This window comes from Lycium barbarum, chromosome 1 (genome assembly GCF_019175385.1).
Source record: "Lycium barbarum isolate Lr01 chromosome 1, ASM1917538v2, whole genome shotgun sequence".
NCBI lineage: Eukaryota > Viridiplantae > Streptophyta > Magnoliopsida > Solanales > Solanaceae > Lycium > Lycium barbarum.
In genome coordinates, this window is record NC_083337.1 from 34,895,639 (window position 1) to 34,919,006 (window position 23,368).

The window sequence follows — 23,368 nt, forward strand, 5'->3', positions numbered from 1 at the left end:
CGATGGGTAGGTTTATTTCCTACCTTAAGGCAAGGAAGATGATCAGAAAAGGGTATATTTATCACCTAGTTCAAGTCTAGGAGGTACAAGTAGAGCCACCGACCCTTCTGTCGATCCCTGTGGTTAATGAGTTCCCAGAGGTGTTTCCAGATGAGCTTCTAGGAATCCCACCGAAGCTTGAGATTGATTTTACCATTGATCTATTGCCCGATACTCAGCCAATATATATTCCCCCTTATAGAATGGCGCCTGCGGAGCTAAAGTAATTGAAGGAGCAATTGAGAGATTTACTCGAGTAAGGCTTCATTAGGCCCAGTACCTCGCCGTGGGGAGCACCGGTCTTATTCGCGAGGAAGAAGGATGGCTCCCTGCGAATGTGCATTGACTACAGGCAATTGAATAAAGTGACGATAAAGAACAAGTACCCACTCTTGAGGATTGATGACTTATTTGACCAGCTACAGGGTGCCAAATATTTCTCAAAAATAGACTTCAGATTGGGGTATCATCAAATTAGGGTAAAAGAGCAAGACATTCCAAAAACAGCTTTCAGGACCAAATATGGGCATTACGAATTTCGTGTTATGTCGTTCGAATTAACTAATGCTCTAGCTGTATTCATGGATCTGATGAACCGTGTATTCAGACCCTTTTTATACCTATTCGTGATTGTATTTATAGATGATATCTTGGCTGAGCATGCAGATCATCTACGCGCAGTGCTCACAGTTCTTCGAGACAGAGAGCTCTATGTGAAGTTTTCTAAGTACGAGTTCTGGTTGAACTCTGTGGCTTTTCTTGGTCACATTATCTTAGATGAAGGTGTTAGGGTAGATACTCAAAATATTGAAGCCCTGAAGAATTGGCCAAGGCCTACGACACCAACGGAAGTACATAGTTTCTTGGATCTGGCGGGATATTATAGGAGGTTTGTAGAGGGATTTTATTCTCTTTCAGCCCCATAAACCAAGCTAACTCAAAAACCAGCTAAGTTTCAGTGGACTGATGCATGTGAGTGGAGCTTTCAGACATTAAAGGATAAACTGACCTCAGCACCCATCTTGACTCTTCCAGAGGGAACAGATGGCTATGTGATATATTGTGATGCTTCGGCTGTTGAGTTGGGTTGTGTATTAATGAAACACAGCAAGGTAGTTGTTTATGCCTCCAGACAGCTGAAGAAACACGAGAAAAATTATCCAACCCATGACCTTGAGTTAGCTGCGGTGATTCATGCCTTGAAAATGTGGAGGCACTACTTATACGGTGTTCATGTTGATATTTATACTGATCATAAGAGCCTCCAATATATCTCTAAGCAGAAGGACTTGAACTTACGTCAAAGGCGATGGCTAGAGTTGTTAAAGGATTATGATATTGATATTCTGTACCATCCTGGAAAGGCTAATGTAGTAGCCGATGCTCTTAGTCGTAAATCCATAGGTAGCCTGTCATACGTAACAGCCGAAGCAGAGGGAGATGGTCCGCAAAGTTTGTCGATTAGCTAGCCTTGGATTTCGGCTGTTAGATTTGAGTGATGCAAGAGTTACGGTTCAAGACACAACGGTGTCATCTTTGGTAGTTGAGATAAAGGAACGTCAGTACGAAGATCCTATTTTAGTTCATTATCGAGATACAGCTCCTCAGAAAGAAAAGACACCTTTTGTGATCACAGGAGACGGAGTACTCAGGTATAGAGGCAGATTGTGTGTTCCTAAGGTCGCAGGCCTCCGACAGCAAGTTATGGGGGAAGCCCACTATTCTCGCTATTCTATTCACCCGAGCATAACAAAGATGTACCATGATCTCAAGGAAGTTTATTGGTGGGATGGTATGAAAAGGGATATAGCAGCATTTGCTGCTCAGTGTCCGAATTGTCAGCAAGTTAAGATGGAGCACCAGAACCCTGGAGGTTTGTTGCAGGCTATAGAGATTCCGACATGGAAGTGGGAGGTAATTAATATGGATTTTATTACAGGTTTTCTCCGTACTCAGCGTAAGTATGATTCAATATGGGTCATAGTTGATAGGGTTACAAAGTTAGGCCACTTCTTATCTGTCAGAACTACTTATACAGCTGAGGACTATACAAGGCTTTATCTTAGAGAGATTGTACGACTTCATGGTGTTCCTACAGCCATTATTTCAGATAGAGGGGCGCAATTTACAGCTAACTTCTGGAAATCTTTCCAGAATGGATTAGGGACTCAGGTGAGTCTTAGTACCACATTTCATCTGCAGACAAATAGGCAAGAAGAGCGTACTATACAGACACTTGAGGACATGCTGAGAGCTTATGTAATTGACTTTCGAGGTAGCTGGGATGATCATTTACCCCTTATCGAGTTTGCATATAATAACAATTACCATTCCAATATCTAGATGGCTCCTTATGAGGCTTTATACGGGCGCAGATGTAGATCACCTATAGGGTGGTTTGATGTTGGAGAGAATCAGTTAGCCGGCCTAGATTTGATACAGCAAGCAGTTGACACAGTGAAAGTCATCCAAGAAAAATTATTAGCGGCGCAGAGTCGACAGAAATCCTATGCAGATAACCGGCGTCGCAAGCTAGAGTTCGAGGTAGGAGATTGGGTTTTCTTGAAGGTCTCGCCTATGAAGGGAGTGATGAGATTTGGAAGAAGGATAAGTTAAGCCCTCGATACATTGGACCATATAGAATTATTCGCACAGTGGGTAAGGTAGCATATGAGCTAGAATTACCTTCCGATCTGGAGTCTGTATATCCAGTGTTTCATGTTTCCATGCTCTGTAAGTGCATAGGAGATCCCTCAAGAGTCATACTAGTAGATGACATCCAGGTGACTGAGCAGTTATCATATGAGGAAATCCCTGTGGCTATATTAGATAGGCAAGTTCAACGGCTACGAACTAAGGATGTGGTTTCTGTTAAAGTACTCTGGAGGAATAATAATATCGAGGAGATGACTTGGGAGGCAGAAAAAGAGATGAAGACTAAGTACCCGCACTTGTTTCTGTTGTCCCAGGAGGCCCAGTTTGAGACAACATCATCCTCAGGTATGGGATTTATTTATAGTTATTATGATTGGTTGTGTGAGGCCATATTGTTGTATATTTTAGTAAGTGGCCCTGTGCGGCATTATTTTGGGTTGCTGTGCATGATGATAGTGGTATAGTTACAGGGAAAACTCTGGCAAAACTTTCGCAGAATTCTAAAGGGGGGAGGGTGTTACACCCCGAAAAATTTCGCGTTACCAAGAGGGTAGACGGCTCAGTATGAGCTCAAGGGAGAGTAAAGTTATACAAGGATTAGGGATGAAGATTATATTATATGAGTATAAGAATAACATATATATGACGTTGGAGACCATATGGTGTAGATCAGTTTATGCGTTACTGGATGAATAGCCCTCGTAACCGTAAGTTAAGGTGGGGCCCACATGCTGGGATTTTATAAAGGACATATGAAAAGTTATATGAGTAGTACATGGGAAGTTGAGCAAGTCTTAAGAAGGACCCTTAAGCCAAATATGGGCATAAGCCCTCCAAAAGGATGATTTTAGGATACGTTTTCGGATGATCTGACTTGGAGAGGCCAAAACGCCATTATAAGCTTAGAATTTGGAATCAGATCAAACATGAAAGTTGTATATGATTGAATTATCTTTCCAACCGTAGGTCGTGGGCCCTCACACAATATTGGGATCAAAAGTTATGACCTTTTTACTGAACGAACGCGCAGGTAGAAAATTAACCCAGCGTGAACGTGCCAGAAGGCACCGCGAATGCGCTAACCAAATTTTAGGTAGGTTTGGGCAGATTCTGGAACTCTATATAAGGGGGACTTACCCCCCCCCCCCCCCCCCTTCTTCATCCAAAACACCTAGAAAAAAACCCCAAAAATTCTGAAAACCTCCCATCACTTCCCAACATCAAATTTTAGCCCAGATCAAGTATAATTCCCGAATTCCAGTCTAGGCAGCATATAGTTCCTGTAATAAAATCGTATTACGTCGAATATTGGCTTGAACTCAAGGTGGAAAGTGAAGATGGAGGAAAAGTATGAATCTTCCTTTATTGATATTGATTTAGGTTTGTTTATGGAGATAAAGATATTAAATAGTCGTATAATGAATTTATTGGTTAAGAAATTGGAGAAACATCATGTGGGATGTTTTATGGAGTATTTTTTTATTGATGATGTTGTTGTTGATGTTGGTATTGTTGTTGTTTTTGTTGGTTGTTGGATTATGATTTCGGGCTAGGCATATAAATAGGGGAGATGCTGCCCGATTTTCGGCAGGATATGAAGTAGTTTAATTTGAATGTTTGATATAAGTATACGATAATAAGTCTAATGATAGTATGAATTTTCTCAAATGTAGATTTGTGAGCTCGGGAAGATAAACGTAAGTAGTTAAGAAGACCAAGAAGGTATGTTAAGGCTTTCCCTTTCTTTCATTTTGGGATGATCCTATGACATGAGAAAACAACGAGTAATCCAGTCTCCATATCATTCTACTCTTAGAAGTACTAGGAGTATCTCAGTTCTGGATGATCCTATACCCCTTGTTATGATTGTCCCTTCTGTTCATAGGTCTTGAGTTTTGTGTCATGATAATGTTAGTTCATATTTATGCATTGCATTCACTTACATATATGCATATTGATCCGTGACCAGAAGGTGTTATATACGCGTATATTATATGTATGTGGGGTATGGGGAAAGGGCGAGGTGTTATATACACATTACCACCTGATCAGCTGGTGCACAGTGATGATGATTATGATGCCCGAAGAGGCCATTATGCTATTATGCCCGAAGGGGCCTATATAGGATAGGGATCGAGCCGAACCTTCCTCCGAGGCAGTTTCAGTAAGCAGAGATATACAGATATGTTCAGATAATCAGACACATAGATGCATTCAGTCAGTCAGATTAGCTTATGAGTTTCAGATTCTCTTTATGACGCCTATGTGTTTGTTACTCTCATGCCTTACATACTCGGTACATTATCCGTACTGACTCCCCTATTGTTCAGGGGGCTGCATTCATGCCCGCATGTACAGATAGGCAGAAGGGCGATCCAGCCCAGTAGATCCTCTTCCCAGCTGTTGTTGGTCCGCTCCACTCAATCCGAAGTTGCGGTCTATTTTGGTACGTTATGTTCAGATGTATATGCATACGGGTGCGGCGAGGCCCTGTCCCGCCATTTCTACAGTTTGGTAATCCAGCAGAGGTCTGTAGACAGATGTGTGTAGTAGACGAGATATAGCCATGTCGGCTCTCACCCTTTTGTGATACAGTATATTTAGCGGCCTTATAGGCCTCCACTGTTATTTCTAGTATATATATATATATATATATATATATACGTATATATGCATACATGCTCAGACGACGGATAGTTCTTGATTTCATTATTATATGAGTCAGCATAGCTCAGCCATAAGTCTTACGGGCCACCCACTTAGCCAGGAATGTACAGGCAGGTACAGGGGTGCTTGGTCAGTAGTGGTCAGGCACTCGTCACGACTCAGCGGTTGGGTCGTGACATTTTTCATCTGATTTTTAATGAAAAAAATGGGGTCTTGACCCTTTTATAGGTGGGTAAAGTCGGTGGCACTATAGCAGTATTGTAGCAATACTGTAGCAGCGCGGCTACTGTAGCACGCGTTTCTGCGCTGTCAGCCTAACTTATAACTTCCATAATTCTCTACTCCGATATCGTATCGAGGAGAAGTTTGTTGTGTTGGAAACTAGATTTCTTGAACTTCATTTTAGGCTTTTGAAACGCCTTAAAACTCCTAATATACTAGGAGATATACCCCTCCAAAGTTAACCCAAAATTCTGTCCTGAATTCTGCCAGCCTTTTTTCCAAATTTTCGACAAACTTATTTTCTTCCCATTACTTGGTCCCGGAATCTTCCGAAACTCTCCATATATGATATTTATCATTGATCATACTTGATAATAGTCATTTCCTTTGGTTCCAAGGTTGTCCTTCCCAATTACGACTTACGAGATCGTAATACATCTTTTACTTCACTGTTACGTTCTTTCAATGGCTTGTGCCTTCCAAAACTTCATGGAACGTCTCTGATACTCCCTTAATACAGTGAATTACATGGCATACTCATGCTCTAAAAGTGCGAGGTGTAACATCGTTCCCCCCCCCCCCCCCCCCCTTAGAAACATTCGTCCTCGAATGTTATAGCTTGCGAGCTTACGGTGCTTTCATTAGTTCCTTAAAATGGTTGGCCTCCTTTAGTTCCTGATCTCCATGCTCTTATACTATGGGATCATTAGTCTTCTTTCATATTCTTCCAATTCTTTGTCAAACTCATTTATTCATTCCATATCCTCATATTCTTATGTATGTACCCAGTGGTCAACTGATATCTAGTTACCATCCTGGGAGCTGTTGTCATAAAGATGGTCCTAACTTATGATTGCTACGGCTCCCCGCCAATCTGTGAGCACCCTTAATTGTTGTACTCTTTTGCCTTGCTCCTTATTTCCCTACTAGTAGACAAATTATCTTGTTCAGATATGACACCTTTCCTTACTTGCCTCTCTGGTGCTATTCTAGATCCTCCTTTTTCGTACTAGTCGACCTTATATATATATATACACCATATCACCTCCTTTTTATCCCTTGGTCGGACTCTTTAATCCCTTACCATACCATCATAGTTCCACCTATAGTAGCGTCAAGATGATTTGCAATAGCATTTCCTTGCTAGTGACTTATTACTCTCAGTGATTATCGTTTCTCAGGTTCTTCGTCTCATACACACTTAGTCACGACTTCCTTTTAATGCGAGTATACTTCTCTCCTTAAGTCCTTGGCTCTCTTATACTGGTGACTAGCTTAGACTTAAACTAACCTTCATTCTTCTTCAGCTCCTTATCGTCGTCATTGCATCATTATATTAGCCATCTCATCATGGCGATTGTTTAAATGGTTCTATGTCATATACTCTCACAATTGATATGACTAGCGACTTGAAATTTCACAACTTACAAGGTACTCCCTCATCTCAGGCAGTACTGCTGTCTGGCTATCCATAAGTACACTATCTTCCTTTCCTTTGAAGATTATTGAACTTCTTATAGATATTCCTCTTTTTAAAGCCTTCAACTCTTCTAGTTCTACAAGTTCTTTTTAGTAATCTCGATTGTCCTTTATATTTATCCCTAGTCACTTGCGGTCTTTCTCACTCCTTCTGCTACCCCTTGGAGTACTTTACTGCACATCTAAATGTACCTGAAATTTCTTCAGCGCGAGTGATTCGAGTCATAGTCTGGAATACAACGTGTCGCATTAAAGAAACTTATTCTCCTTAATTCGCTAAACCTTCATAATCTTGTCATGCTTCCTTTTTCACATTTGTCTCATAATATACTCTCATTTAGTCCATTCTCACTTTTCTTTAGCGTATTCTTGATATATTGGTTCATCTCAAAATTTGCCTCCTTTAAGCCAGTACATTTCCCCCTTCTGAATTTGGGAATATTGTAACTCAACTTAGAACTGAACTTGCTATTTCTATGCCTGTAACCTCCATCACCCCCCCCCCCCCCCCCAAAAAAAAGGAAGCCATTATTTTGCTTGTTCCACGAGGGTTCATTGTCACCATCTTGTTTCGACCAAACGCAATATCCTTTGATCATTTCCTTTGGGGTTCTCCCTTCGCTTTTGACCTTTGCTCGACTCTCACTTGATAAGTCTAACGCACTTATCTAATGTTTTGGTTTATTAGTCAAGCAGATCTCTTAATTCCTTATATGCTCGTCTCTTCTATTTATATCCTTGAATCCTTTTCTTCCGATCATATCTCCGTCTACTTTCATGGCTTCTCCTTGCATTTCCTTAGCTCATCTTGCTTCATATCTCTATATTACTTTTCGATTGCCCCATTGTCGGGTGTCATAATTACTCCAATACCTTAGTCCTTGTGCTCGTACTCAATCTTGCTTGTTTCCACCTTAAAGGTTTTACCTTATAGTGTTGTATTTCATTGCTATTCTTGATCGAAATTTTTGGGGATACTCGAAATAGTGATATGCCCAACTATCAATCCAGCCGGAATAGTACTTTTGATTCCAATAACTAAGGCCCGATGTCCACTTGTAGCGTCATCTTTATTTTATCATCCCATATCAACTTGTCCTATACTTTCCCTTTAATCAATCTGTAGCAATCATAGACATATAACCTTTGTTATCTCTTAAATCATTGGTCCTCGTCCTTAAATTTTAGGAAAATTTTGACAGAGTTTCCCCTATATTTCTTACTATCCAAACCTTCACGCAGCCCAGAAAATACATGAAATGCCTCACAGGGCCCTCAATATCGAACAGAAATGCAAAGATGATGAAACTTACCTCATGCGTCACAACTCAGAATATACTTGAACTTTTATCAATTGTCCTTTTATATTTCCCTGGTCACTTTCTATTCCATTCATTGGCTATACATTTCAATAATACTTGCAACATTCTTACCATTTCTGACTTATAATCCTTTTTACCATTACTTACCTCTGTACTGATTCTTTCAACTTCTGTCGTCTGCAATCTTACAGCTGAACTTATCATTAAAATATACATGTAACTAATTCCCCGACTTTACTATACAATCAGCTTATCTTGACTATGACCAATTCATTCTCATAGAAGATGCACATTTTGATGACGTAGTTTCAGTAAAGTGACTTATCTCTATAATCCCAATATCATCATCCACTTCCATTGTCAACACCATTCTTCCGCTGAAATCAAAGGTTAGTATAAGGAATTTCATTTCCTATGACTTAGCTCTCATCGCACGATCTAAGATGAGAAAATAAGGTCAATCATTCCTAAATGCCTTGCAGCCTCCTGTTTATAAGTATGGCCGGCTTCACACCCATAAACAGGACTCCGCTAGACACGGCTTGCAGACAACCCTAGGACAGAACTGCTCTGATACCAACTTTTCACAACCTTGGTGAGGCGTGATTAGCACCCGGCTGTTATGTCCCGTGTTTTCGCATATTTGGAAATCGAGAAAAATGAATAAGACTTGTGTGTTATAAGGAAATATTTTGATTCTAGATAATATGACTATGTTGGTTATGAAACTATTGGTGTTAAGTCATTGGGAAAGGCCGAGGGTAAATTTGGAATTTCGGAAATTAGTTTCGGGAATTACAAAACGAGACTTCAATGGATTGGGCCAAGAAAAATTTAACAAAAATTTGAGCCCAAGTGTAAGGGGTGGCCGGCCAAGGCTTGGCCCAAGCCCCATTTTAAGTGGTCATGTGATTACCACATGACCCTTAATCAAGTATATAGCATCCTTAGCTATTAGAATGTTCAAGAAACAAAAATTAAAACCATTGAGCTCCAAAAAAAAGGCTCTCGGCCGAAACCCCATAGAAGAGAAAAGAAAATTTTCTAGCCTTGATCTTAGTCTTAAAAATCTTGTTCTTCTTGTATTCGTAGAGTACGCAAGACGCTCTCCGACGTGATACAAGTAGTTTGGCGAAAGAGCGACGTTTGCGGCAAATCGGAATTTCAAGAAAAAGGTGAGAAATCTATGTTTTTATGTTATGAAATGGGTTTATATGTTATAGTGATTGATGTTGCATGAAGATTATGGAATGGTGTTGTGTTTGTGCATGGCGTGTGTGTGTGAGAAGGGTGTGTTTGGCCGTGAGCCATGATGTGGTGGAGGGGAGGTGAATTTGATTTTGTTTAGTTTGTTAGTTGTGTCGTTGTGGCATTTATGATGTAAATGAATGTTAAACGAATTGAATTGGCATTGAAAATGGTTGCGGATTATTGTGGGAAAGTATATGATTTTGGTATATTTGTGTATATCATTGTATAATTATGATATTAAGGCTTTAAATGTGACTTATGGTTGTTGTTAATGAATTTGGAATGAAACAATGTAAGTTGGAATGTTCGTCGGAATTTTTGATGTTTCGGGTGAAATATGGAAAGTAAGGACTTCTTGAAATTATGTATAGTGTTTGGAACCTAATTGGGATGTGCTTGAATAACCTTGAATGGGTGAATGAGTACAATAAGGTGAACATTAGTTTGGTATTGTGAAGTTTGAATGAAAGTTGTCAACTTATATGGTAAGGAAGAATATTGAAGTTAAAGTGCTTTAGTTGTGGTTTGGGTTGTTTGTGATGTTTGGGTTATTGTTGTTGATGTATTTTGAGCCGAGCTAAGTCTCGGGGGTGTTAGATATATAGGGGAAGTGCTGCCGAAATTTCGGTAGGCAGAAATGAAGTTAATGGAATTTTTAAGCTTAAGAATCTCTAATAGGTAACTTTGACCATTTGCAGATTCTGGACGAAACAGGGTTTGATTTTGGGGTGAGCATAAGACGTTTCTAAGGTATGTAAAGCTTCCCACTTCTTCCTTTGGCATGTCTTAGTATGTTAGGTTGATATCGGAACCCCGGGAGCAATTCTGCTCCTCGAAATCCAATCTAGAAAATGGCTACTATTCATTCAATTCAATTGAAGCCTAATGTTCCTATTTTGGCTAGAAAGCAATCAAACGTCCGAAACTTATGCAAATGCAATCGGATTACTTTGAAATCTTTATGTATGATCTTATAGACCCGAAATGTTCATAAATTATGTTCGCCACCTCGACTTGACTCGGGGTGGGCCCGCTGACCCCGAGATGCCTTATTTGTCCTACTAGGCTCTCTTTTTGGATAAGCTTCGACAAAGAATCTTCGATTTTGAAATTGTCCTCTATGAAATAATGTTCGGAACACTATGATGTAACAAACTATGTTTTGAGCCATACGTACCACTTTGGAAACATTTTGTGAAATAAACTTTCGTACTAACTAATTATTTGACTATTTTGGTTAATGAACTGACTTATGAAGTAATCAAGTTTTGAAAGGCTATTTTAATATACAAAGTGCATTGTTTGCTCACGACTCCGCTCGTGCCTTACTATGACTTCGTTCACCGGTTCCCGGGCCGGTTATGATTCGTGCGCTCTATGATGATTCGGCCGTATGCTGTGTTACGGTTCCCCGAGGCCTCGCCATAGGGCCGGGTTCCGTTTGGAGTTATGCTGTGATATGGCTGTGATGTGATACGCTCATATGTGTGTGTTCGGGGATGTACGGAGATTTGAACCTTCTGGTGTTATGCTGTGTGTGGCACCAGCGTCGGAGTGGTGACCACGTTCCTGAGCTTTGCATGATTTTGTTTGCATTGTGTATATATGTTTTTGATAAACATTTGATATACTGTTCGGCATTTCTCTACTTTGTATTCTGTTTGCTTTCAGTTGTGGCCATATTTTTGTACTCCATGCTTTACATACTCAGTACATCTTTCGTACTGACCCCCTTTCTTCGGGGGCTGCGTTTCATGCCCGCAGGTACAGACGCCGGTGATCCACCACTGTAGGCTCCACTTCTGCTATTTCGGAGTACTCCCTTGATTCGGAGTCCACTTTTGGTATATATATATCTTCTGCCATGTGTATATTTCAGCATATCTGACTATTTGGGTACGGCGGGGCGCTGTCCCGTCATATGATTCTATCGGTCAGCTTAGAGGTCTGTGGACATGTCTGTGGGTTATGGTCAGTCTGTATGCTTATGTGTATATGTTGTTTGGGCGATCCCATACGCCGAGGCGGCCGGTCCGCATATGTTTGTGCATTGCTTTGATTAGCCCTGTGTGGCCTCTGTTGGTGTTTGCTGTGTACAGGGTTATTCTGGTTAGTCCGAAAAACAAAGGAAACTCTGCCGAAATTTTTCTGGAAATTATCTGTATTTGGAATATAGCCTGGTCGGCTTCTGCTATACATTTGAATACGTTTGATGGATGGGTTTGGGTGCCCAGATCGGGCACTAGTCACGGCCTACGGGGTTGGGTCGTGACACCGGCACCTTACGGAAACTGAGCGAACCAACTGATAACTCGTATCCTCTATGTCTCAAACGGAAAGATAAGGCCAAGAAGGCCAACTATGAATATAAAATCATGGATACGTATATACGTAATGGGCTTGCAGCATCCACATATCCACTAACAATACATAACTGAGTTGTACACAGGAATCTGTCTCAAAGCCTCTGTGAACATGATTGAAGTACACAAGTCGGGACAGGACCCCCGACATACCCTCTTGTCACAAAAACAAAACATATACAACTCAGACTAGGCAATGCTCCAAGAAGAGATGGAGCCCACCAATCAAAACTGGTAATTGAAAGCAGCTTACTGCGGAAGATCCTCGTCTTGTCTACTTGCACCTGCGGGCATGAACGCAGCGTCCACAAGAAGGGCCGTCAGTACGAATAATGTACTAAGTATGTAAGGCAGAAATAGTAGTATGATATCAGAATGAAGATAACATAAGATAAAGTAAGTAATTATACCTCGTACTCTTCTTAAGATCTCTGTCATGTAAACTACTCGTCTATAGGAAACAACATTTCATACATATCCATACATAACATACATAGATATGCATTCACATACACTTACTATACATACATCTGTCATATCCGTACCCGTCCCTTTCAGGACTCGCAGTCATCCGTACCCAGCCCTTTCGGGACTCGGTGTCATCCATACACGGCCCTTTCGGGACTCATTGTTATCTGTTCATGGCCTTTTCGGGACTCATTGTTATCCGTACATGGCCCTTTCGGGACTCATTGTTATCCGTACACGGCTCTTTCGGGACTCGTTGTTATCCGTACACGGCCCTTTCGGGACTCGTTGTTATACCCAACTGATCAGTGGGATGCAATGCATACATATATACATATACATAGAAATACATAAATAATATCAACATCATCATTAGCATTATCATTATCATTATATCCCTCCTTAGAAGATCAACTATCGTAAGGTGAAGTCGACGATGTCATGGGAGTCTCGAGAATCATGAACTTAGATACCATTGAAAATATAATCATTATCTTCGCTATATCTCACCTCGAAGGAACGAGTAACATGAGGTGAGACCATCAACAATAAGTAAGATTAAGGGATTCATGGAATGACTCAATAATCTCATAACGCCCTCAAATCATAGCTTCGAAATTTCTAGAATTAAAATCATCATCATCATGTTCATCATAGAAAACATCTCATCCTTAGTATCATAAAAAGATTTTAAGAATCATGAACTTCTAAGTTTTGGAAGTAAGAAGGTTATGAAAAAAATATGTATGGAATCATGCCTTTTGAAAGAAAGGGACTAGCCTTAACATACCTTTCGGTCTCCTTAGCCACTTAACGTTTATCCTTCCAAGCCTGTAAATCTACACGTAAACCATCCATATTATCATTAGGCTCAATATCATGCACTTGTCTCAAGCATCCAAATGAAATCTTTTTAGAATCTGCCGAAATTCGGGCAGCATCTCCCCTGTTTATATGCCTAGCCCGAAATTATAATTCAACAACCAACAACAATAACAACAATACCAACATCACAACAACATTATCAACACCAATAGGCTCCATAAAACATCCCACACGATGTTTCCCAAGTTTCTCAACTAACCAACTCGCTATACAATTATTTAACGACTTTATCTCCGTAAATATACCAAAAGTAATATTAATAAGGAGAAATCCATACCTTATTCTTGTTAAAACAGCAATATCTTGAATATCCTCTTTGATTCCACGTGAAGATTCACCGCCAAACGATAATATAATCACGATTATACGCTACCCGAGCCTCGATTAATCAAAATCACTCCAATCCCTCAACTGTTTTAAGACATAAATGCCCCTATATGTTGCTGAGATTTTTCATCTGATTTTTGATGAAACAATAGGGTCTTGACCCTTTTATAGGTGGATAAAGTCAGTGGCACTATAGTAGTACTGTAGCAATTACTGTAGAAATCCTGTAGCAGCGTGGCTACTGTAGCGCGCGTTTCTGCGCTGTCAGTCTAACTTGTAACGTCCTTAATTCTCTACTCCGATGTTGTATGGACAAGAGACTTGTTGCGTTGGAAACTAGATTCGACGAAATTCATTTTAGGCTTTTGAAATACCTTAAAACGCCTAATATACTAGGAGATATACCCCTTCAAAGTTGACCCAAAATTCTGTCAAGAATTCTGCCAACCTTTTTTCCAAATTTTTGACAAACTTATTTTCTTCGCTTTACTTGGTCCCGGAATCTTCCGAAACTCTCCATATATGATATTTATCATTGATCATACTTGATAATAGTCATTTCCTTCGGTTCCAAGGTTGTCCTTCCCAATTACGACTTACGGGATCGTAATGCATCCTTTACTTTACTGTTACGTTCTTCCCATGGCTTGGGCCTTCCAAAACTTCATAGAACATCTCTGATACTCCATTAATACGGTGAAGTACATGGCATACTCATTCTCTAAAATTGCGGGGTGTAACACATCATCCACAACTCCAACTGGCCTTTTAATAGATCTACCAGCCATCTGCAATCGCATGGTGGTAGGTCTAGGCATTCCCAAACCCGATTGCTAATAGATAGCAAGAGGCATGAAAGTTGTTAGAACCTTACTTGGTCCACACACTATGGAAAAAGTCACGTTGATCCAGGAGTGTTTGAAAACGGCTTATAGTCGCCAAAATTCCTATCCGGACGTGAGGCGTAGAGACTTGGAATATCATATTGATATTGGGTATTTCTAAAAATTTCACCTATGTATGGTGTTATGAGATTTGGGAAGGAAGGAAAACTAAGTCCCAGATATATCGGGCCATACGGAATCCTGGGAAGGATTGGCCGAGTAGTTTAGCTCAAGTTATCACAAGATTAGGTTTCCGTGCACCCAGTTTTCCATGTATCCATGCTGAAAAAATGTGTAGGAGACTCGTCAATGGTCGTCCCTATTAAAACCATCGCGATCAAAGATGGCCTTACATATGAAGAGATTACCGTGGCTAATCTTGATCACCAAGTTCACAAGTTGTGGACTAAGGAAGTAGCCTGAGTAAAAGTGTTATGGAGGAGTTCAAAAGTCGAAGAGGCTACGTGGGAAGCTGAAGAGGATATGAAATCTATATATTCGCACTTGTTTGATGAGCAAGTAGAAAAATCCTAAGGTAATTACCTCAGTATTCATGTACTCATGTCAGTTCAGTATTCATGTGTTCCTTTCAGTTCAGTATTCATGTGCTCATGTAAGTTCAGTATTCATGTGTTCATGTCAGTTCAGTATTCATGTATTCATGTCAGTCCAGTATTCATGTATAGAACCTTGGTTACATTCATGTTTTAGTTACCCTGTTACACCATGTTATATATATTGTGATGCCCTGTGAGGCATGTATTGATGCTCTAGAAAGTGTTTTAAAACCTATAAAAGGTATACGAAGAGTTTTTGGGCAAATTAAAGTTTGAACCTACGCAACCAACCATGTTTTCAAGTGAACTTTCGCAAGGCCTCACTTCAAGTGGCATAACTCCCTTATTTGTTAGGAATTTGGGAAAAGTTCCTTAATGAAAGTTGTAGCCCTTTGAACTACCTTTCCATCCATATAAGGATCGATCTAAAAGTATCTCTATACAAAATGTTATGGCCATTTTACTAAAAATAGTGTGTGGCACCCTTGTGTCGTATGGGTGGCGCACGCTAACACCCTTTCTGAATATTTTTTGTTCTTGTGCGGCACCCATATGACACATGGATATTGCACGAGTTAGGATTCTTCAGACTTTGTATTTTTATAATTATATAAGGTCGGGGTTTATTTTCCTAACTTCCTCAATTCCAAAAAACGTTCTAGAGAGAAGTAAAACTCATCTAGGAATCAAGAACCATTCCAGGTGAGTTTTAATGGTGATTTAAAGTTGATTCCAACTCTCCAACACTCTTATTAACAAGATTAAACCTTGAGAACTCATAGGTTATGGCTTGAATCTTCATCTTGGACAAGAAATCATAGAATCCGAAATTTAAGATTTGGATATCAAAAGGTAAGACCTTCATCCTACACTCGAATATAGTTATGTATTTGGTATATAGAGGCTATAAGTTCTTGACTTATAGTTGGTGAATATGGTAGAGAATCATGAATGATTATATGGCTCGAATGTTTGGCTATAGGTTGTTGTTGATCTCATCAGTGATGAGGGGTGATGGTATTTATATCTATATAAGGGTGTAGTATTATCTAATGGCAAGAAAATTGGTTGTTGGATGAAGAAACACCATTGATGAAGGTTATGGAGCTTCATGCCCACTAGGTGTTTGATAAAATGCTTAGATGACCAAACCATGAATGTTCTTAATAATATTGGTTCCATTTGACTTATATTTTTATAGATTCAATTCGAAAGGGGTGATTGAATGTCGTAGAACGCTTAAAGGACGAAATTGAGGTATGTAAGGCTAACTCTCTATGTGCGGGAATGGTATTGATCTTCCCCATGCCACATTCTTCCACGATTACTAAGAATTGTTTCAGATATAGGGTTATGCTATAGTCTCATGAAAATCCTTAGAACTTCTATTCTTTAAACGATATTGTTTCGTAGTTCGTTCATGTATGTTATTCCGAACAGAATGAACCTAGTATGTAATCAGTGTATACTCATGTTTGACATCACATGAGTCTATGTCTTGAAACCCTAGAATACTTATGTATAGTTAATACTCTAAATTCTTTGAGCAACCCATAATTTCATGTCTCAGAATAGTGATACTAGTATTCCATGTTATGAATTACAGTATGTTTCTGAGATTCATGATATAAATTGTTAAATGATGAACACATGTACTTGGGCCCGAACCCACAGTTCATGCATATGTATACTTAGGACCGAGGCCACATAATTGTGCACTTATAATTAGGCCAGAGGCCACAGTTTATGAACTCGTATAAACAGGTGATTTCCCATATTCAGAAAAGGGAGCACTTACGACTATGATTCTCATGTTCACTTCAGTTATCCTTATGTTTCAGTATCAGTATGTTTCATGTTTATTGATCTGTGTTGCTTATTTCCCGATCACCCCATAGCTATTTATTTCTTTCAGTTGGTTTTACATACAAGTAAAGAAAATGTACTTACGTCCCTTTTGCCTAGGGCGTGCATTTCACTATGCAGGTACTGATTACAGGACGACAGATCTGTTCATTAGGACCTCCTCCGTGTCAATTGCATGGTGAGTCCCAGTATCTTTCGGGGTGTTGCTTTTGCTTTCATTATTCAGTTATGTTAGATAGTCAGGTATGCCGGAGGCCTTGTCTCGGGAAAAAGTTAGTATTTCAGTACTCTTTAGAGGTTTCATAGACTAGAGTATCAGTCAGTCAATATTTTAAGATATTTTGTTAGCCGTGTTGGCTACACCTTTATATTCTCAGATTCATCTCAGTATTTCTTATTTATAAGATTCAATCAGACTTTCAGTAGCTCAGCATGTTTATAAATTACATTCCGCATCAATACATGTCCCATGTTGATTCAGTCAGCCATGTGGTTTGCTCGGCTATCAGACACCGAGTGTCGTGTTACGTCCAGGCCCAGGTTCGGGGCGTGACAACGACATCCCTATCCCCTTCTTCATTCAAGAGCTTATGGAAATACACCTGCCATCTCCGTCTAATGTGTGCATGTTCTACCAACATTTCGCCATTCTCGTCCTTGATACACTTTACTTGGTCCAGGTCGCAGGCTCTCCTCTCTCTCGCCTTGGCGAGCCTATACAACTTTCTATTCCCACCTTTGCACTCGAGCTCTTCATACAGGTGCTCAAATGCTGTTGTTTTAGCTGTCGTGTCCGCTGGCTTACTTCCTTCTTCTCTGCCGTATACTTTTCTCTATTCCTCCTCGACTAAGTTTTTCACTAACGCCGCCTACGCAACCAAAGACCTTTTACAGCACTTTTACAATGGTAATATATCTCATCCCACGAATCTCTCTATCTTAATTATGTATCTCTCATATTTCCCCTTTCTCATTATCTTCCTAATTTATTGCTCATCTTTTGAGGGTTTTTTCCGAATGTGAACAATTTTTTTTCTTTTTTGAAAATTCTCCATATCATCCTCGTATTCATCTTTCTACAACTTTCTCTTTCAATTTAGCCTTCAAACATAGAGAGTGCTAATATATAATATACTAAACTTGATATACTATATATTTAGATCTGTACATTTAACACTAACCAATAGTAAACATGATATAAACTATTAGTATAATATATACTGAACATAAATACTATATATTAGATCTATACATTTAACACTGCCCAATAGTGAACATAGTATAAATTGTTAATATAATATATACTGAACATGGAATACTATTTATTGAATATGTACATTGAACAGTACCAATAGCTCTTGCAGATTTAAGATATGTGCATTCAAGTACTATATATATTATTAATGCATTAATACAAAATTCCTTTATATGTAATATACTGAACTGACCATAATATAATATAATAAAATATATTCAACATGATATACTATTAGTAGATTTACCCAATAGTGCCTTCTTATTCATAGGTAGTATTTTGACTAGAATGGAGAATTTAGAGAAATTGATTTGACGGAAAAGGCTCAAATATGTTATTGAACTATCGGAAATGACTCATCTATACCACTCATCAATAGTTTGGCTCATTTATGCCATCGCCGTTACCATAATGCCTCATTCATGCCATTTTTCATTAATTTGTGTCGGATTTTTTTATTAATTTGGGATTTAAAATTGAGTTGGTTTAATTAAACAACGTGGACCTCTAATTAGAGGCCACGTGTCATATCTGGTATTATAAAATTGGTGGTAATGAAAAATGGCATGATGAGCCATTTTGGTAACGGCAATGGCATAGATGAGCCATTTTGGTAATTGCGATGGCATAAATGAGTCAAACTATTGACGAGTGGCATAAATGAGTCATTGCTGATAGTTCAATGGCATATTTGAGCCTTTTCCGTTGATTTTATTAAATATTCTTCATATTTAGTTCGTATTTTATTGAAGGCAGAAGTATGACCCGTGCCAAATTTAGTTTCTTCATTAATAGGAAAACTACCATATCCAAAGGGTTTCTCATTTTCCCATTTACCTATTTATACTATAGATTATGAAATTTAGTTAATAGTTGTAAATTATGACACATTTCACTTATTCACTAGGAGTCATTTGCACTTTTTCCCCTATTTTGTGCTGGTCTGAAATTCCTGCCCTTCAAATGGGCTGATCTTTAATTTTAGTTTTTTAAAATTGAACTTATGCCTAGAGAGGCATAAGTTTCATATCATAATAGCTACAAGTTTTGCTCGCGTCCTAAAAGAACTTATGCCCTACTAGACATAAGTTCGATTTTGAAGGACAAAAATTAAAGACCAGCCCCATTTGAAGGCCAAACCGTGCAATTAATATGGAGCCCATTGGAACCAAGTAGGCATAAGTTTCGCATCATAATAGCCACATGATTTGCCCGCGTTCTAAAAGAAATTATGCCCCACTAGGCATAAGTTCGATTTTGCGTAAAAATTAAAGACTAGCCACATTTGAAGGCCAAACCGTGCAATTAATATGGAGCCCATTGGATCCAAGTTGACATGAGCATTGTCCATGTCCAAATCCAGAAGACAAGCTGAACAAATTAATAAAAGGCAAACTAAGGTCCGTTAAAGGTATATAGGCCCACATCATTTTTTGTTAAATCAGCTCTTAGGTTTGGCACATATCTAGAAGGCTTACCCAACTGTATTTTCATTCCACCCCCCCCCCCCCCCTCCCCCCGCAACCCTTATCTCTGATACATATATTTGCTTATTTCCACTTAAATCTTGACACTGCTTGTGCTTAAAATTCCGTGGTACCATCATATAGATAAAGTATGGAACTTCCACCTCGAGCTTTAATTGTACTCAAAAAAATAATATGGTATTAATTTTAATAAAAACTTACTCGATATTTTACATCAAACCACGTGAATTTACACTGTTAAGAATAAATTGAGATAAGAATACACATAGGGGTAGTTTGGTAGCTGGTTAGGAGTAAGTTATTAATGTATTAAAATCTTGCATAAGTAATACTGTATTTGGTAGCTAGTTATGAGGTGAGTTATTCATGTATCAAATTAGTACAGTGTTTGGTTTATAATTTAGAAACCCGCATAACTAATACATGTATAAGTTATGAGGAAATCTATGTATTATTTTATATAAGACAAAAGGTGGAATAGGTAATACATGAATAACTAAACCTTGCATAACTAATACCTGCATAAAATAATACATAGCTTCCCTCATAAGTAATCCATATATTACTAATACCTGCATAACTCTAACCAGCTACGAAACGGTCCCATAGAATTTTATTGTAAACACCAACTGTGAGAATGTTATAAATGAAAACTAATACTCCATTAGTGTCAACATCATTCTCCAGCAATCCAGTTGTGGAAAAGTGAAGTCTTTCTGAATGTTAGTTGTGATTATGTTATTTGATACAATTGTTCTGATGCACTTAGGACACTGTCCCATTCCTCCTATTCGGTCCAAGTTATAATTAAGGCTTAATGCATATGCAGTCCCCTGAACTTGTTCCTTTTTTCCATTTTGGCACCTTAACTAAGTGTTGTTTCTATTGAACCCCTGAACTCGTCCTCAAATGTGTCTATCAAACACAATCTGACTTACATAGTATTCTATTTTCAATGTAGCAACATGCTAATATATATTCTAATTTAATTATGTCATTTTTTAGCTAAGATTAGCAGCCATTGAGACGGAAAAAAAGAGTAATCTCTTAATTAAGCTGGCAGCGAAAGAGCAGAACCAGCAGAAACCGACACATCCATGACCTAAAGAATACCTTACCACACATCTAAAATATTACTTTACCTTCATTACCACAATTTATTTTTGGCTTCTAATAAAATTCAGATTTAGAGGGTTTGATAGATACACTTGAGGATGAGTCCAGGGGTTCAATAAGAACAACACTTAGTTGAAGTGCCAAAATGAAAAAAAGGACAAGTTCAGGGGTTGCATATGCATTAAGCATAAATTAAAGTGAAGCCTAACAAACCATATTGTCCATGTGCAATGTAGAATGTAGTAAATGCTACTGATTTTTAAGAGAAAACTGTCCATATATTTGTGTTGTTTCTATTTCTAAAGTAGTAGTTTCAATCAATGATGAGTATTGCGTAAATGCCACTGATGCATCTTCAAGCTATGTTGCTAGATTGTCATTGAAGGGTCACTATCTCATTTATTTCTAAGGTAATCCTATTTCCCAATGAGAATGTTCATTTATCACTTGTATCTCTCACATGTCATGTCTTACGTAAAACTTAAATCCATAAAAAATAGTGCGTGGTTGTAGATTTTTCCTTCACAATTAGCTCTGATTACCACTAATAAACAAGAAAGGCACGTTCTATGGTTGACTCAAAATAAATCTGTCTTTTATGCATTATATTGCACCTAGACCCTAGCATGTTTGTGCTTCAAAGTATCGGTTTGTGAGGAGAACAAACATTGTTTAATAGTACAACAAACATCTTTGTAGATACGCACACCTACACTGATATTTTTACAAACCAATAGTAAGGGCTCGTTTGGTTAGAAAACAAGTTATCCCGGGATAACTAATCCCGGGATTGTTATTCCACCCTCAATGTGGGATAAAAAAACACTATAATCCCGGGATAACTAATTCCGGGATTAGTTAGCCCGAGTTTTTATTCCAACCAAACGTGGGATAAGGTGGCACTAAATGTTTATCCTAAGACTATTTTTGCTTATCCATCATACCAAACGAGGCCTAAAAGTATAAAAGTAGTGATTTTTATTGTTTACCATTTAAAGGAGTAGGACACCCTTGTTTCATTTGTTTATATTTTACTGTTAAAGGCTATTATACCAACAACAACATACTCAGTGTAATTCCACTAGTAGAGTTTGGGGAGAGTAGAGTGTACGCAGACCTTACCCAACATGGGAGGTAGAGATGTTGTTTCTGATAGACCCTCGGCTCAAAGAAAAGCAAACCAAAGTAGTTCGGAAAAAGAATTAATAGAAGGCAATGCAAAATACTAAATAAAGCATAACAAAGCAGTCTGAAAAAAGGTTATACTACAAATGTATTTTTTCTAGCGGTTGACACATTATAAGAAGGGAATTCAGAATCTACAATAAATGTATACCTCATAATAAATGTAATCTTAATTAGTTCAAATCATAATAATATTCAGCTGAATCCACGTACTCGCTCGAGTCTAGACATATCACAAGCTTTTGTGGGGAAGGAGCCTCGTTGCATTGGTGGCCTTGAGTCTTTCTAGTTTCTAGGAAAGAGGAGTTACCATAAGCAGGGGTAGAGCTATAGTGATAATTACGAGTTCGAAAGAATCCAACAACTTCAGTTAAACTTTGTATTTGTGTTTATCATGAATCATTTAATATATATAAATTAATCTATAAGAACATATGAAAAGAAAATGTAATTCAGAATCCCAAACTAAAAAATTCTGACTACACCTCTTACTATAAGGTACAACGAAACTAAACTAGGACTAATCATATGCTGGGCATTAAAGTAGATGATAACTGGCAAAAAAAGGAATGAGTGAACACATTTTGTAAAGTGATCTACAGCAAGTTTGTGCATATTGGTGTCAGGAAATTGGTTTATGTGGTCCATGATATTCATTTTGAAGGACAAAAAGGAAAATCAAACTTTGCTAATCTTGCAGATGGTAGAGTTACGAGAGCAATTCAGTTCGTTACGAAGTGCCTGTCAAAGTATCAAGAGTCTAAAAATGTAAAGAGAGTGAATTCTTTTATAACTTTTCATTTCGAGTTGCTACAAGAAGTAATTGCTAAGCAGGTTTTTTAATATTATTACTATTATTTTTCCTGTTAGGTACTTCCGTTTCTGAAATTCACTTCCGAATAATTGGACTTGCGCTGATAGATGATCATACATTTATATTTCTGTTCGAGAGGATCATAGTGAAAGTCATACATCTAATCCAAATACAACCAATCACTAACGCCTAAAGTTACAATTTCTCCCATGAGATGAGGGAAAAAAATAAAAGTATGGCAATCAACTTTAAGATAGATTGAATTTATGACTTTAAGATTCAGACACTCCAACCTTATCACGATTTTGATCACACAAAAGAGTCATGAGGATGAGTAGTTGTTTTTCTAAGTTAGCTCAGTAAAAAGTTTTTTTTTTTTAAAGGAAAAAATGGCAATTGTTAAATCAATTCACTTTTAATAATGACAATATGAAATACATCTATTTTTCTATTTATTCAATCCATTATCCTGGCTATGCTAACCTACGAAAATGGGGGGGGGGGGGGGGGGGGGGGGGGTTGGGCC